The 17,126-nt window shown below is 39.6% G+C and overlaps 1 long non-coding RNA gene across 3 annotated transcripts in view; it reads left to right on the top strand.

Annotated features, from left to right (window-relative positions):
* LOC311083020 overlaps positions 1-17,126 on the top strand; it is a 39,173-nt gene that overhangs the window by 9,194 nt on the left and 12,853 nt on the right. For all 3 annotated transcript variants that reach the window (XR_014606187.1, XR_014606188.1, XR_014606189.1), the window contains exon 2: positions 7,207-7,297. This is a non-coding gene — a long non-coding RNA (uncharacterized lncRNA). The remainder of the gene's footprint in view (positions 1-7,206; positions 7,298-17,126) is intronic.

Here is a 17,126-nt window from a genome sequence, read left to right as displayed (position 1 = left end):
ATGTGCTGAGATGTTAAACAAGCAGATACATGTTGGCACAGAGCATCCTGTAGACCCGCCTCTTCTCGACCAGGTCACATGAACAATGTTGTTCCCGCTGGTTGGAGTCGCTGTGGCAACAAGGGGGTGATCTCACATGCGTATGATGGCAATGTGCAAAAGCAGGACAGGTTCCATATATGTGTGTGTTTGTGTGTGTTAGTGAGTGGAAGATTCTTCCACTTGAATTTACCTTTGTGTGTGTATTGAAAGATTCTTTCACTTGAATGTACAACTGTGATGGTATTAAGAAGCCACTCGAAAGTGTATGTGTGCATGTCTGCTTGCATTCTTATTTGCCGTGGTATTTGTGTGTAATTGTGTATATCACTCTTTCAAGGTTGCAGAAACAATCTGGTACCTCACAATGAAATCTTGATTTATCAGAGTCAATGCACAGCTCGTTGACATCTCAAAGCAGACAGATCTAGTGCCAAAATGTTAGTTAAAAAAGAACAACCCCGCAGCATGATTCATGGAGCAAATTTACTTCAGTGTTAAGATTTAGAAGCAGTACAGTGATTTGAAAAAAGTCAAAATGTTTTGATATGTTATATATAACCCTTAATAAAATGAGTAATTGCAAATGTCAATATTTCACTATTGAACACCACATTTAGTAGTTTGACCTGTCTTGACCTTAACTTCCAAACCAGTTCAGTATGAGATTTTTTTTTTTTTTTTTAATGGTTGAATTATTGATTTGATCTGTTGTGAAACACTACTGTTGTTTTTGTCCAAAATCCGTCATTGGGTATTATAATTCATTTAGTATAGTTCCTGGTAATGTGTGTAATTGTAAATATTCCATTGCATGATAATGACAGATATAAAATGGTACAAGATTGAGTAATATTTTTCCTCTAAGCCAGAAGTAATCTGTACAATAACAGCGCTGACACTACATGCATTTGCGGTTTGACTGAGCATGTTTGTTCTCTGCTGAATTTAGATTATGCAAATTCTTAGGGCTATAAATAAGTCAATAACTGCCTCTCAAATACCCCTCAAAACAGATGAAAGAGCCTAAATGATGCACGTCATGTCAGTGAGAAGTTTGACAATATGATTTACATAAAAGTAATGTATTTAAATGTTACATTGCTCATAAATTGTCATTTTTACTATACAGTATATTTTTATATAGTATATTTTAATTTTTAAATAAAATATTGAAAGGAATATATTGATATATTTTAGAAATCTTTCAGGAGTGAATAATGAGGTTAAAACACAGCTATATAGCGGGTTTGTGTGCAGAAAAACCATTAGCACTTTGACCGTAATAATCAGTTTGGATTAAATCAGAATAATTAGGTTTGTACCAACTAATTTTTCAGAAAATCTGAGCAGAGGTGTGTGTGTGTGTGTGTGTGTGTGTGTGTGTGGCTAAAAACATGGGTTACAATCCAAAGACAGCATTTGTCATACATACGAGTAATGTTGCACAGTGAAGTGCTGCATGTTCGCATACTTACATTTGAATCGCTTGATTCTATGCAAATTTAATGCATGCGGACTCATGCATATATGCGGAAACTCCAGACTCTCTGCTTAATATCCTTATTAGTAACGTGGGAATTAAAAATTTATCATGCAGGTGGGGTAGGCGAAGGGTGCCCCACAATCTTCCCAGAATCGCATTGCAGACTCTGGGTAGGGAGGAGGTGGGCTGGGCTCTATCAGCGCAGTAGCATTTCCTTCAAGGTGCCACCATCTTAAAGAATTTAGCAGTGGTGAGCATGCGAAAAGGATAGACCTAAAATGTCCGCTGGCACGCGCTTGATTACAAGCCCACCTCGCATGTTCCAATAAGGTGCCACCGCGTTCGCATAATCACGCTCTCCAATTAGGAAATTAGCTAGCGTCGCTGGCAAGATGCGACTCAAGAAACCCATTTGCATGCATAAACCCGCCCCATTATTGTCAGCTACATATGTGAATTGCTTGTGGCAAGCCATGTACTTATCCGGCACAACACATGCGCCATATTCCAACACAGCATGGAATCATTCACATTTCACCCACTTTGTATTCATCTTTAGCCGTGTGCAAGTGGAAAATTCCGGATGAATATTTAGTTGCTACTGTATGTGGAATTGTGGCCCTTGGCTAAGGTTAAAAGAAAGCCAATTCCTGTGCATTTAACACATTTTGACATGTTTCAATGTGATTGTGTTGAATGTGATTTCATTTAATGACCATCTCGATTATTGTAAAAAGGTCACAATATAAAATGGCGCCCCTTTGACGGAGATTATAGTTTTTAATCATCAAATTAACATTAAAATGCCCTTTGGGCAAATTTAACAATCATTTGAATCGAGATTCTGTCGTAACATTTGCACAGCAGTGTTGTGCCTGGTTGCTTGCTGTCTTTAGAAGGAGTCACTCTGAGGAATAGCTATTCCTCACTCGGGCTCCACTCCATTCCACGGTCTTAATTATTTCAAAGGTGGCTGTCTGGAATGGAACTCGCTATATGACACTTCCATTTGCATTACCTTTCATCTCCGCGCGTCCTCTTGGCACTGCCGAGGCAGGAGTGCTAGAAATGACTCTTAATGCTTACCTCTTTTGTATATCACCCCCTTATAGACGCACAAAAACATATAGAACGCTGGCATAGGAGCCTTGCATAATGCTGCATGCGTGTTCCACCTGCAAATATATTCAGTCTGAAATTAGATATTAGAGAATATAGCGCTTCCCATTTATGGTGATCAACCATCCAACGGGATAAAATAAATACTAATAATAGAAGGCCAAGCTAAGATTATGTCAATGTGCTACGTGCATCCATCAGCAGGACTGACATCGGGTGTCATAGAGTGATGTGCTTCTTTAGAGTCCTTTGAATTTAGTGTGGAGGAAAGTATCAAAAAGACATGATATTATAGTGCCGAGTGGCAGTGAGGCATTCTCATGGAGAACGGACAGTTACATGAATCACACCGCCATGGTCCTATGTTATCCTGGTTCGGATAGAGTTACTGCATGACTTCTACAGATGGGGTGGTATAATGAGGCGGCATTGGTGAAGATCCGTTTCATGTGCATTTGTTGCTGTCAGTTAGGTATTTGTGCATGTGTATATATTCTACTCCCGAACACACATTTGTTGCAAGTATTGCGCGCACCTTTATCTGCTCGGATTGTTCAGAGACGAAAGGTCCGCGCAAATGTCCTCTTGAGCCTGTCATGTAGACTACCGTCAGCGGGTATATCTGAGAAGTGTTAATTAGCGTGAAAGTGGGCAACAGAGGTGTCAGCAAAACTCCCTCCCTCTCGCACCCACCCACACATACACACTTATACCTGATGTGTGCAACCTACCTCCACCTCAACCCCCCCCCCCCCCCCCCCACTTCTAGACCGCCGTTATGAGAGCCGGCCGAATTTAATTAAATTCCTGCATGTTTTAGATTCAGCCTGTCAGTGGTTAATGGGAGGAAACGAGAGTATCTCCTGTACTAAATGTGTTGAGAAATGAGATAAGAAAGCGTAAAGGTTGGTGGCGTAGACGAAAAAAGGACAACAATAAAGACAATAGACAACAATCATTCACATAGTCTCAACCGTTTTGTGCCACATGGCCGAACAAAGCATTATCCACAGCTGGACTGATGTTTTTTTTTTTTTTTTTTTTTTTTGATTGAAATGTCGTTTGAGACTCTAAGGCCCTGTTTCCATCTGGTATTAGGATGCGTTTCAAATTCATCTCCTGTAACTACTTCCGTTCAGGTTTCCTGGAGACACTCCCCTCTTATTTTATCACGTTCTACATCACTTTTGCTGGAGTGCCGAATACTGAATGACTGAAAAGGATAAAGCAAGCAGCAACGATTTCGACCATAACCTGTGTGTTTTGGTACAATGCAGCTGTTTTGCTGTGCCTTCTCACAACAAGTCCCTCAATGCTCACATATTGGGTATTTTTGGCTGTTTGAACGCATTCGACTACCTGAACATCTACACTATAAAAGCAATCCAATTTAATGTGGTTTCATCTACCTCTGGAAGTGGTTGAAAGTGGTCAAGCTTAAAACATTTTAGGCCGTTTACAGCTATATTTAGCGTCGTCCACTTTTGATTGGATTGACCAAAACATATCTTAATGGCGGGTGTAAACAGTGTCTAGAACATCTAGATTGTCTGTACAACCAAAAAAATATCCTGAGTTTTTCCCCATAGACGTATTTTTAACCAAACACTAGAATGTGTGGACTGTGTTTGTGAACGCCTGTATGCATGATCGTTCCTAAGTGTTTTTGTTTGTAGCTGGTCATGATCCATATACGGCTGTGTGTGTGTGTGTGTGTGTGTGTGTTAGAGAGAGAGAGAGCTCTTGCTTCTCAGCCATCAGATGTGATGCAGACTGTCAGCTGGGGAATCATACCTGGCTCCATGCTAGAGCAGTCGGCCTTCATATATAGTCCAGTAGCCACTGATTGTCAGGACTGAGGTGTTGGCAGAGGGATCCAGTGAGTGCAGACGCTGAGGGTGTGGAGAGAGGGGGTGTGGGGGATGGGGACGACTCAAACACTGCCAACATCAAGCGCTAAAATGGACCTTGGTTTCCCTGTACTGCAGGCGATACAAGCACATAGAGACTCTTAGCTTTTTAGCGTAGCTGCTCGGCTTAATTATTGCTATCTGCTCTCTAGAACCAGAAGGTGTTCGTTTTCAAAATGCTTTGAAAAACAACAGCTTGTGATATTCAAAATGTATATATACAGTAACTTTCCTTTACATGAAATGTGCTATTATGTGATCGATTTGAAGCTTATATTTTGTTATTGTATACAGAAACTATAACATTTGGGGATCCAAGAGATAACATCCTCACAAATGAAACAAAATGCTGTCATTTCTTTTATTGTATTGTATTTTGCGAAAGCAATGATTGATGTGCTTTTTCTTTTTTTTCTTTTTTTTAATAAATTTCTATTTTCTGATTGGAATTTGCTTTTTGTTTTTGCCTTATACATTTGCTTTTCAGCACATAAGCTGTCAAGACTGACTCATAGAATATAATAGCCAAACAACGGTCAGCTATTAATCATGTGATTGAACCATGAGATATTGTAATGCTATAATTAACATCTAAGTCCTCTAAGGGTTTATGATGTGAGAGGTCTTTATTTTTTATGTGCTAATAAACATCTTTTAAGTCTTGTAAAGGCATATAATGAGATGGGATTAAAAGTCTCAAAAACCACTGTTACTCATAGGTACCAACAGAAAATGTAATAAAATATTATTAGCCCATGTGAAAAAAATGCATTGTGCATTGTAGCTGCAGTGACTAAGTCAAAAGCTCAAGCCATACGAACAACAGAGGCTTAATAAAAGCTGACAGCTGTCACTCTGCCACTGACATGTGTCAGGAGAATACTACCTTTATGTGGACATGGCCCTACACCGCTCTTTGAGAGTGTCTGGAGATAACACACACTGCACAGGTTTACAAAAAAAAAAAAAAAAAGCTTTTTTGAAACCTATAGGTTCAGGGGAGTCTTCCTTAATGTGTTGTAGTATAATAAAAAAACAACAATCTTTTAATTGAGCTAAACAGTTATCTCTCAGGCTAAGGAATATTATGCTAAAAATGCATAAAATCTACAGCTACTGATGGATAAATATACACATTTGGCTTGAAAAGCTGCAGCCCTCCGGCAGTATCTGTAGCCGATGTGTTACTTTGCATGTTTACGTCTTGCTATGCATATCAGAAAACCATTCAAAAGCTTCATGTTAAGCTTTCAGCATCTGCAAACTACAGAGCTGTTCGCACACAAGAATGTATATGCTTATATGTGCAAAAATAAATATAATGTTATGCTCTGGATCAGTGCGACAGTAGAGCAGAGCAGTTGTGTGTGTGTGTGTGTTTCACTAGGGAATGCATAGCTGCAGAGATCTCGGGCTCTGCTGGCCAGAGACATACTTTGAGGTGACAGGCAGCCTCTGCCAGTATTCTCCCATACACAGGGATGGTTTGAAACAGAAAGAGTCATTTCATCTGAAAAGTCACCAGTGGTGAACCCCCTCAAGGTAACTGCAATGCTGGTTACACCAGCTGCAGCAACTCATGGGCAGAGTGTCTTTCTGGACATCCAAAGATCATATCCTATACAGCTGTGGAGGGCAGACTTGATTTCATCCTGGCTTTAACTCTGTCCTCCTTCACCATCATTCAAATGAACACATATTCACATATGCCATAGACACAGCAACATCACAGTACTGGATTAACACACGCGCGCACATTCTTGAATATGTGGTTTAGGGGGACTCTACATAGACGTACTGATGTTTTTTGTTTTTTTTTACTGTACAAACTGTATCTTCTATCCCCTTACACTAAACCATCACAGAAAACGTTCAGCATTTTTTTGCATTTCAAAAGAACAGTTTAGTATGTTTTTAAGCCATAATGGTTTACTAGGACACAGGAAGTGTCCTCATAATCTGTGTTTATGTTGTAATACCCATGTCATTATATACATTTCTGTCATAAATCACATATACCTGTACACACACACACACACAGACACGCACACACACACACACATTGGGTTTCTATGTTCCATGGGGACTTTCCATAGACATAATGATTTTTAAAGTACACACTGTATATTACATCCCCTTACACTAACCCTATCCCTAAGCCTACTCATCACTGAAAACTTTCTGCATTTTTACATTTTCAAAAAACATCACTTAGTATGATTTATAAGCTCTTTTCCTATTGGGGACCCAAAAAAATGTCCCCACAAGGTCAAAATTTACTGGTAGTATACTATTCTTGAGGGGACATTTGGTCCTCATAATGTAGAGAATACCAGTAGAACACACACACACTCACTCACATACACCTATAGCATACCTATGCTGTAGCAATTCTCTCACACAGACTCACTTCACAACATATTTCTCAGTTGTATAATGTTATTTTTTTGTGTCCATTTTGGCATTTATCATTTTTTTTCAGTGAACTGTTTGCTAAATATTAAACCACATGAACCATTGTTTATGGCACATTCTTACTTCATTTATGTCATCAAAACAGGTGGAAATTTGCTCGAATCGCTGTAAAACAAATTGAGCATGTTTAGTGATTTTAAAGTCAAAATTTCCTCTTTTTTTTTCTTTGTGTTGCAGGGCTGAAGGAAAATGTGACCGTTACTTGATCCACTTGAATTGAGCATGTGGGACCTGGCATCAATGTTATCAAATGATAAACCAACATGAGGTGAGTTCACCGATGAATCCAAATGTAAAAACAAATACAAATCTGGCTGCATCAGCCCATAAATATATTTGTACAATTATTGGTGTTATTTTTACCTGACAGATTTGTATAGTTGCAACATAGCATGTTGGCCTCGAGAAGTCTTGATTCTCATCATTTCTGTCAGAACAGACAGTCTTTAATACGCACATAAACATTAACAGCGTGCACTTTATTATCTTACTTTTTCAGATGCACCTTTACTTTCCAGTCTTTTTCATTACATTATAAAATGTCTTCCCTGCTGAAAATTCCAACGTAAACCAGCATGAAATCCATGTTGGTCCAGGCTGGTTAGAACCTGTATAGTGCTGGTCTAGCTGGTGGACCAGCATAGTCATACCATTCTCAAACAATACTGAGCTGGTGTAGCTGCTCCACTAGCACTCCTGGTGACCAGCAAACCAGCAACCCATGCTGGTCCCAACAATCAAAACATACCATATGCTGGTGACCAGCAAAGCAGGGTTCAAAGCCAGCCACTACATATTTTAACGTTTCACTTCATAAACTGTGAATTTGCATACCTGGAAAGCTGACTAGCAAAGTTTGCAGATATAAGAAAAACGCTAGAAAAAAAAGCAGTCAGTGCTAGCATGCATGCTATCAGTACACTATACATGTATATCAGCAGCACGCAGGCAATGCCCGGCTGTTTTCTGCATACTCTGTGACCCCTCCTCTCTTGTGCCTTGCTGTGGTGTGATTAGCGTTGGCCCTGAGGAGCTAATGAAGTCTGGCGCCTGCGTTTGCATGATTACAGTTGGCTGCGGCACAAAGCGAAGAGCCCACAAGGACAATAGATGTCAGTTTACAGCATTCCAGCCCATGCTTCTGCTGTTTATCAAACGTCCTGTATCGCTGTGTTTTATGTGACACGTTTGGATGCATATGGTGTCGTAAAATTAAATCCGCTTCGGACGCAATTTAAGTGCATTTCACTATAGCCGGGTGTAGTTTGTGAAAATAAACATTCATGCATGTCATTGAATGATTTAGGTCTTATTAATAATAGAAATATTTAACATTTGAAAAGTAATTTAATATTTTATTCAACAATCCCCCCCTCATTTTTAAAATGCTAGTTAGCCTTTCGTGACAACAGATGATGAAGCATTTTTGCATTCATTAAATATACAAGCATCTTCAAGCGGATCGCATAACAGAGGTGTGCGACGCGGTTGTAAACCGCATCCTCCTTTCCCTCTCAGAACAAAGAATATGCGCATGGTAATGACATGCAAATGTATGCAGATTTCAAGCAGCAAGAGGGAGGAGTTGAGAGGGGAGGCAGAGGAAAGGCTATAGTCTAGTTTCACTGCAAATACACCGAATGTTTACATATATATATATATATTCTCAGGGCACAATGTTTTAAGAATTTCTCCGGAATGCCAGATTTGAGGTTAAAAGACACAAAAAAATAATGCGTATTAATTTAAATGCTTTGCATAAACACTCCAACCTGTTTTTTATTCAATCTACATATATTCTGCGCCCACACACCCACGAGAGATGGTTTTATCTTAAACAAGTTGCTCTCAGCTATAAGTTTTTCTTATTGCTACCTTCATCACCTACTTCACCGTTGTATTGTTCTTTTTTTACCACAATGCTTTAGAAATTATGATAAAATATCACTGTAGCATTTTCAGACAATTTAACTATAAAACATATCAATGAAATACGTTTGCATAATCCATAGAGTTGTTAGATAACGTAACCCGAGACCATTCGTTATTAGGATGAAAATCAGAGATTTCATTGAAGAAATTATTAATAAATAATTTATTTCTTCCCCTAAAATCTAGGCTGTGGAATTTCAAAATGCCTTTTTTCAGCATAATAAAATATTGGGTAAAAAAAAAAAAAAAATGAGGTCAGTGCTTCAGCTTGATCAGAATTAATGACATTTTATAAGTGTCTCAATGGCTTTTCATTATTGCCAAAGAGATATTTTGCAAATATAACGGCCCCTCCCCATTAACAGTCTGAAAATGGGACTTGATGATAGTCACAACTGATTACATTTTGTATGAAGCTGCATAATAAGTAAACACTCTCTTGACAGTAATATCACTTTAGCCGCTCTGCGCCATTTAGCAAATATAGCATTAAAAATTATATAATTCAATATTTTCTTTCTTTCTTTCTTTCTTTCTTTCTTTCTTTCTTTCTTTCTTTTTTCTTTCTTTCTTTCTTTCTTTCTTTCTTTCTTTCTTTCTTTCTTTCTTTCTTTCTTTCTTTCTTTCTTTCTTTCTTTCTTTCTTTCTTTCTTTCTTTCTTTCTTTCCTACACAGTTTTTGTAGGTTATATCGCATGCACACATTGTGCTTTTGTTTAGATATGCGGCAACCTAACCTGGGCGTTATTTGCAAGGCATCTGTGGAGCATTAATACAATTTCTGTACGTGTGTGAGTGGGTGTGGTTGTCCGTATGGGTGTGTTTGCCACTTCTTCCATTTCCGAAAAGATCAGTGATTTGTGTGCACCAGCACATGAAAGGCCGTTAAAATAATGCCCATCCCCAGACAGGAGACACAATACTGCGTTAGTCTGTGGCATACACGTCTGGGCCTCTCCTCAGACACAATATGGCGAATGGAGAGAGAGAAAGAGAGAGAGGAGGGGGGTGTGAAGGCACAGACAGACACTCAGAATAATGCATAATGATGTTAACATTCCTGCATGTCTAATAGAGCAGGACCCAGCCACAGAGAGATGCACCGAAATCAGACAAGCACGTGTGTGTGTGTGCATAGGTTTGTGTGTCCATGCACTCAGCATCCTGAGATACATTAATTTGGACTCTTTATGCAAGGGTGTGTTTGAATCTTTTCTTTGAGGTTATGACAGCGAACGCTGGGCCAACGGCTTTAAGCCGTTGCACCTCTTAGAAACACACTTTCATATGTGCGTCATGTGCGAGGATGCAAATATACACCGTTTTTTTTTCTGCAATATTTAGCTATTTTGTACTATAGCAATGCTTTAGCAGAGATTTATTGTGTCAAAGAAATGGAAAAGAAAAGTGAGTGTGTGTGTGCATGCAGGAAGAGTCGCAATGACAATATGGCTCCGTCCAGCATGCACACGCATATACGAAAAAATAAATCCAAGCAACTCACAAAGCAACTCTCCTTCCCCATTTCAGTGCGCTCTCGTTCTCTGACATGGGCGGCTGTATCATTTTAATTGGGAGCTTAGACTGAGGTGAGATTGTCCCGTTTCTATTTATTTCATTTTGTTAACCTCACATCAGGCAGAACCGTGCCAATGGGACCAACTGAATTGGATATGAAAATAGACAGGAAGCATTTGTCGAGGGAGAGAAAGAGTGAGAGAGAGAGACAGCCGTCGTCTCCGGAGGAAGGCGGGCGAGGACGGAAAAGCTCATTTTCTGTGGCCACCCCGTGCCGTCTGCATTGCAGATCGGTGAAAATCCTGGCGAATATGATGGCGAGGCTCGGGAGAGGGTTTATGTTATCTGTGCCTTTGGTACGCTTTGTTTTTTTTCTTCTTTCCTTCCATATTTTTTTTCCTCTGTGGTCGCCATAAAATGTCAAGTTAATTTCCTGGGTGGTGTGAGCGACGCCTCGCCATGCGCCGTGTGTGTGTGTGACATGATGTGTGTGGTAGCTAGTTGAGGGAAGAGGTTTGCAAGGAGGAGCTCGTGCAATGTGCCACGTTACATGCAGGTGTGTGTGTGTGTTTTAGTCATATTTTGTTACTATATACAGTATGTGTGTGGGGGTTGTAACAATTTCTGTTTCAGTGTATGTGCGCGTGTAAATTAACCGTCGCTGCTACACTGCGTTAGTGGGAGTTCCAGCACCTCATTTGAATGCGACACAATGTAAAGGATTATGGGTTGATGATTTTCCAAGAGGATTCAGACCTGAACCGTATTATAGGATTCACAGACGTCTTTCAGCTAAATTAAACACCCACACCTGAATAAAACCAGTCTGCCTGAGAGTGTGTGTGTGATTGAGATATACGTGTATAAAGCAGCACATATTTATGTAGTCATATGTGGCCATTTCCTAATATATTATATAATATTTAAGTGCACTGCAGCGAACAGTAATTTCCTGGTAATATTGTATTGCTTACTTTTGAGAAATAAAATATAATTTTCTTTTGCATGTTTTGATGTAAAATGCCTGGTTGCAGACTTCAACTGAAGTAGGTATGTGATGAATTGGTGAGGATTGCCAGTGATTTGACAGCTAAAAGTATAGTGAACACATAATCTATTTTCACTGGATTCACATGGCTTTAGGGAAAAAGCTCCAAGGATGGTTTTGTCTATCATTTAGCTCATTTTCTTTGTGGTGTGTGAATATAACTGTATATGCATTGTATGTTTTTTCCTCTCAATAACTCACAAATTGATTATCCTTGAGACTCACTCTGTCACACAAACTGTTTCAAAAATTGTGTGATTTCCATACAGAACGGCCTTGGTATACAGAGCACATGCACTCTGACAAATCTTCACGATCCATTAAGAAGTCTCCTCTTGTTTTTGCTCTGGTGGTGTTGTTCATATCCATGACACCGTATGACCACAGCTGAGGCGTGTTGATCCGGGAATTCAAATGTGTGAATATGCGGTGTAGGTGTGTGTATGTAAGAGCGTATTCCGATAGACCTGAAAAATGTTGAAATGTGGAGGAAGGGATTAGGCATTTGTCACTCTCGCTTATGCTGATCTGTGCTTCTGCCCTACAAATGTCACATCCCATACGTCGGAAAAATCTCACCAGCCCTGCCTAATTGCACATATTCATGATGGTGCTTTGCTTATCGATTGTAGCATCGAGATATATGATGGTAAACAAGAGGGTGACTTCACCAATACAAATGTGCATGGAGAAGATGTTACGGTGGGACTTCCACATCTTTTGTAATGCCATTTAATTGCTCTGAATGCAATTTCAATAAAAACATGTACATTTACTTATGTATTAATTATATGATAATTATTGCTGTTTTCCGACCTTACAAATTCACAAAAAAAATTGTCATAGCAAAATTGACATTAATAATAATTAGTATTAGTAATAATAGTAATACATTTTATTATTATTACTGCTGGTTTATTTATTTATTAATTTAATAATTGATCCCTTTTCACTTTTGTATCTCTGCCTCAGCCTTGGAAATGAGTGCTCTTACATAGACAATGAGAGTACAGGTGTGTGTGCGTGCGTGCGCTCCAAATAGGAATAGAAAACGGTGGATGGTGTAAAAACTAAATGAAAGCAGCAGGAAGCGCTACCGATAATCCCTCATCTCTAATGGCTGGATGTGAAAGGTAGTTTTGAGTTGGGTGTTTAGAGCAGACTTAATCAGGAGCCCTCCGATTAATTAACGGACACAGCGAGGACTTTCGCTACTGCTTGGGTAAACAGCAATTGTTCTTGGCCCGAGGTTCCCAAACATGGGGGGAACAATGACGATATTGTCCCTTTACCCCTCATTAGGGGGAGTGTGAGGGGAAACTTGGAGGTGTGTATGTGTTTGCAATCACTCTCCCATGATCCCATTACTGCTTCCTGGTCCTGGCTCCCATCACATCTTTCGTGCCAGCTGCAGAGAGAGAAAGAGAGCAAGCCTGTCATAGCATCTTCACATCAAAACCTCCTATTGGAGAGAGAAAGAGAGGAAGGGGGATGCGGAGAGGAAACGAAAGAAAGAGCGTGTTGTGTTTGGACTTCATTAGCATAGAGGAAGAGGTGCACAATGGAGGACTTTACAGCCTTGTTAGTGAGAAGCAATCAATTAACAGGACCAGACCGACCCTGGCAGAGCAGTGTGGGGTCTTTGAATGAAATTTTTCTCTCCCTGATGAATAAATGTTGTCATTTCCAAAAAAACTGAATGTGCCACTGCATTCAAATGCTTGATTGGACTCTCAGCAGCAAGTGACAGTGTTTGCCCATTTGTGTGTGTGTATGTGTGTGTGTGTGTGTGTGTGTGTGATAAAGAGAGAGAGACAGGGAGAGGTAGAACGTCCATGCATGATTGTCAAAGGCACAAACTATACCGTAGGAAAATATAGCTTAGTGTAAATAAAAACAACAACAGATTTGTTTGTGTCATCAAACCCCCTCTGAGCTTGTTTTGTTGTTATTTCCTCTTACTCTCTGTACTCTATTTACTTTATATCAAATATGTCTGATACCTGGAATTTCCTCTCCATCTGTGGATTTGTTAAATCATATGTCACATATTAGAAGTAACACACAAGAATGCCCTCTAAATTGTGAAGGCACCCAATGACCTGTTTCGGATCCTGGCAGTGATGGCTTTTATGAAATAAAAGTTGCAGAAAGGGAAAGTCTGCAGCAGACAATGACAATTGCATATAAAATTGAAGATCCCACCACCCCACCCCACCCCAACAAACACATCCCCATCTGTGATTCTTATTCAGCGTTATCCCAGACTCCTCTGATGCTTTTCTCCACCTGGGAAATTGTCCTGATAATGGCTGCAATCTGTATCCAAAAGGCAGGGGACAGTTCTCTCTCCGGCAACCTGCGATGACTTCCGTCTGGAATTCCTACTTGAGCGGCATCAGTCAATCCATCAGTGATCACTTTGATGGGAAATTATGAGTGAAAGTGATGACTTTAAAATTCAAATTGTAAAGCTTATATAATATTTGTAAAACGCTTAAACAATATTTGTTCCACAGTGAACTGGCTTTCCTTAAAAATAAGAATTGTGCAGTAAATGCATTTCAGTAAGTGAATTTCTTTTTTGAATTGAATGTGTTATGGTTCCATTGTAATTTGGGCATTATAGCAGTGTTGTAGTCGAGACCAGCTCACTCGAGTCCGAGTCGAGACCGAGACCAGAGAGAGTCGAGTCCGAGTCGAGACCGAGACCGAGACCAGAGAGGTTGGATAACCTAAGGTTGGGTCTAAAAACCAGACCTAAAGATATCTTCAAGAATATGTAAAATATTTGGTGGTAACAATAAAATTGGCACTATACTCAAACAGTAAATCAAATATACCATGGAATCATGTACACTGTAATGGTAAAAAGGCCACATAGTAGGTGGTGTAAAGGTTTTATTTATTTACATTTTATTACAATTATTACTTACAATTATTACAATCAGTAAGTGCTCTTGTCCACATAACATTGTTGTATGTATTGTAACATTGTATTGTAATAACAATTATGGATGATAAGGCAGACATTTTCAATACATAGTTGAGCTAGAGGCTCCACATCACATCTGACCAGGCTCCTGCTGCATTTGCGTGGCGCGAACGTTAGTCTCAAGTCATGCGCAGTTGCGCACAAGAAAGTCAGCAATCATTGGACGTTTCAATCAAACAACAATTTAAAGAAATATTAACATACAGTAACAATCATGAAATATTTTGAATGGGACTCGAGTGGACTCGGGAATAAGTCCGAGTCCTTATATGTTCGAGTACGAGTCAATTCCGAGTCAAAATGCACACGAGTCCATGACAAGACCGAGACCATTAAAATATGGTCTCGAGACCGAGTCCGAGTCTCGAGTACACAACACTGCATTATAGTAATACTAAAATGTGTGATTAATATGATTTTTAATATTGCTCTCATTAACAGTGCAGAGACTATTTGGATGTCAATCAAATATTGCACACATTGAACAATTAAATAACAAAAAAATGAACCGATTTGTTGGCTTATTTTATTTTTTTAAACGTGAATATGGTTTATTTATAATATTACAGTGTGTAAGTAATGCAGTCTTGTGATTTCATGCTGATTTGGTCTGCTATCCCTAAATGCTTCAAGAACACCATTTTTGATTGACTCAGGGTTTACATGCCAAAACAGCATAATGTTCAGCGGGGCACAAATCTTCATCTTTGCATTTCTCATTCTCCCCTTCCCACATACTTTTACTCTTCTCATTTTGAGACATCACAGGCAAAAATTATTTTCTGATTATTATCTAAAGCTGTGCGTGACTATGTCCACCACTACCGGCGGCACCACAATCCCAGCAAACTCGTCAGGACGACAAGGACATATTCTAAATGTATTTCAAACCTCTTTATTTTACATGCGAGTTACATCTAAATCGAAGACTTGCGGATTTGTCGCAGAGGCATCTGCTGTTAATCTGTTGGTCCCTGCCAACTCGTCCCTCAAATGACTGTCAAATACCACACACACACACACACCCCTGTATTTTCTAAAATGCCAGGTGCTTCCTCCAACCCTCCTTCTCTGCTCCTTCCTGCACTCGTTGTGTTTAAAAAGGAAGCCCAGGTACATTATCGTCCCTTTTATTCAATTCTAATACAGAGTGTGTCCATCGCAGCATCCTCCGATTTGCAAATCCGCGCCCAGGGTCTTTGTGGCAGCCTCATTTGCATAGAGACTGCCATTCGCTTGGTTCTTCCTTAATGGCACATTACCGTGGCAACAGCATGTTGTAAGTAAGGGAATAATTAATGACGATCCGGTGACATGGGTACTCGCAACAGAGGCGGGCAGCAGCACTCGGGTGGTATTCTTTCGAAAGCATTAGCCAACATTAGGAAGAAATGCAGGGCACCTTGATGTGTTGAGAGGAACAAAGGGAAACGGAAAGAAAGAAAGCATATAAATGTGTGGGGATGGATGGATGGGCGTGGGCACAGTCACGTCTGAGGATGTAGGGCTTCCGTATATTCTGACAGTCAGCGCTGGCAAGAAAGGAAAGATCTGAATGCGATTGACACTCTAATAGAGGTGGTTTGTATTGCAGCTAGGGCAATGCGTGTGTGTGTGTGTGTGTGTGTGTGCGCGCGCACGTGTGTGTGTGTGCACATCTCTGTGTTTTGATGGGAGGGTGCTTGAACATGCTCCCAGTTGAAAGTTGAAATCTTCAATATTTAATACAGTGGGAGAGAAAGAGGGTGTGCGGCTGTAATGATTATTTGTGACAGAAGACTGTGTGTGTGGGATCAGTCAGCTGAATGTAGGGCAATGTCAGAAAGCCTTTCTGCCTTCTGTGGGTGCCGCTGAGAAGCGAAAGGGTGGGGGTGCGTGCAGCCCCTCACTGCAACTGAGGAATACCCCGTGTCAGTGCACTTTTCCCTCTTTTCTCCGAGGTTGTTATTTGAGAAAATGGCATGTGCTGTGATAAAATATGAGATCTCTTGCACTGCTTCAATGCAACAATCAAAACAGTTTTTATATAAAAATAAGTAAAATACATAAACGGCTGTCTCTCATTCCCATAGACATGTTCTAGTTCTAATAATCTAAATCTAATAATTTGCTGGGTCCAATATTAACACTCGCCAATTGCCAAATACAAGTAAAAATTGACTTTAGCATATAAATGGAACATTTGACAGTGGCTGGTAACTTAATAAAGAACTGCAACATATAATATGGTTTAAGGCATATTTACTCATTATGTACAATAAGGTTATACACTACTGTTCAGATGTTTGGGGTCAATAAGATTTTTTTTCTTGTTTTTACTGTATGTTTGATCAAATAAATACACCTGAACATGCAGTGGGGGTCAAAAAGTCAGAGATAATTCAAAAAAAAAAATCTGGGAGTCAAAATCTAATTTAAACCTGGGAATGAACAGAAAGTAAAACAAACTAATATCTTTAATATTATGCACTATTTCTAGGTCACTAATCAATACATTTCACAAACTTCTGAAGAAGTTCTTGCTTCTATTGAAGCTCAAGAAGCTCTTAGGATCATTCTCAAATCATGCTGGAAAACATGATCATCAGTTAATGAATTTCAAGGG

The sequence above is a fragment of the Abramis brama genome (genome assembly GCF_963993115.1).
Source record: "Abramis brama genome assembly, chromosome: 5".
Taxonomy (NCBI): domain Eukaryota; kingdom Metazoa; phylum Chordata; class Actinopteri; order Cypriniformes; family Leuciscidae; genus Abramis; species Abramis brama.
This window is presented reverse-complemented; position numbering and strand designations above follow the sequence as displayed.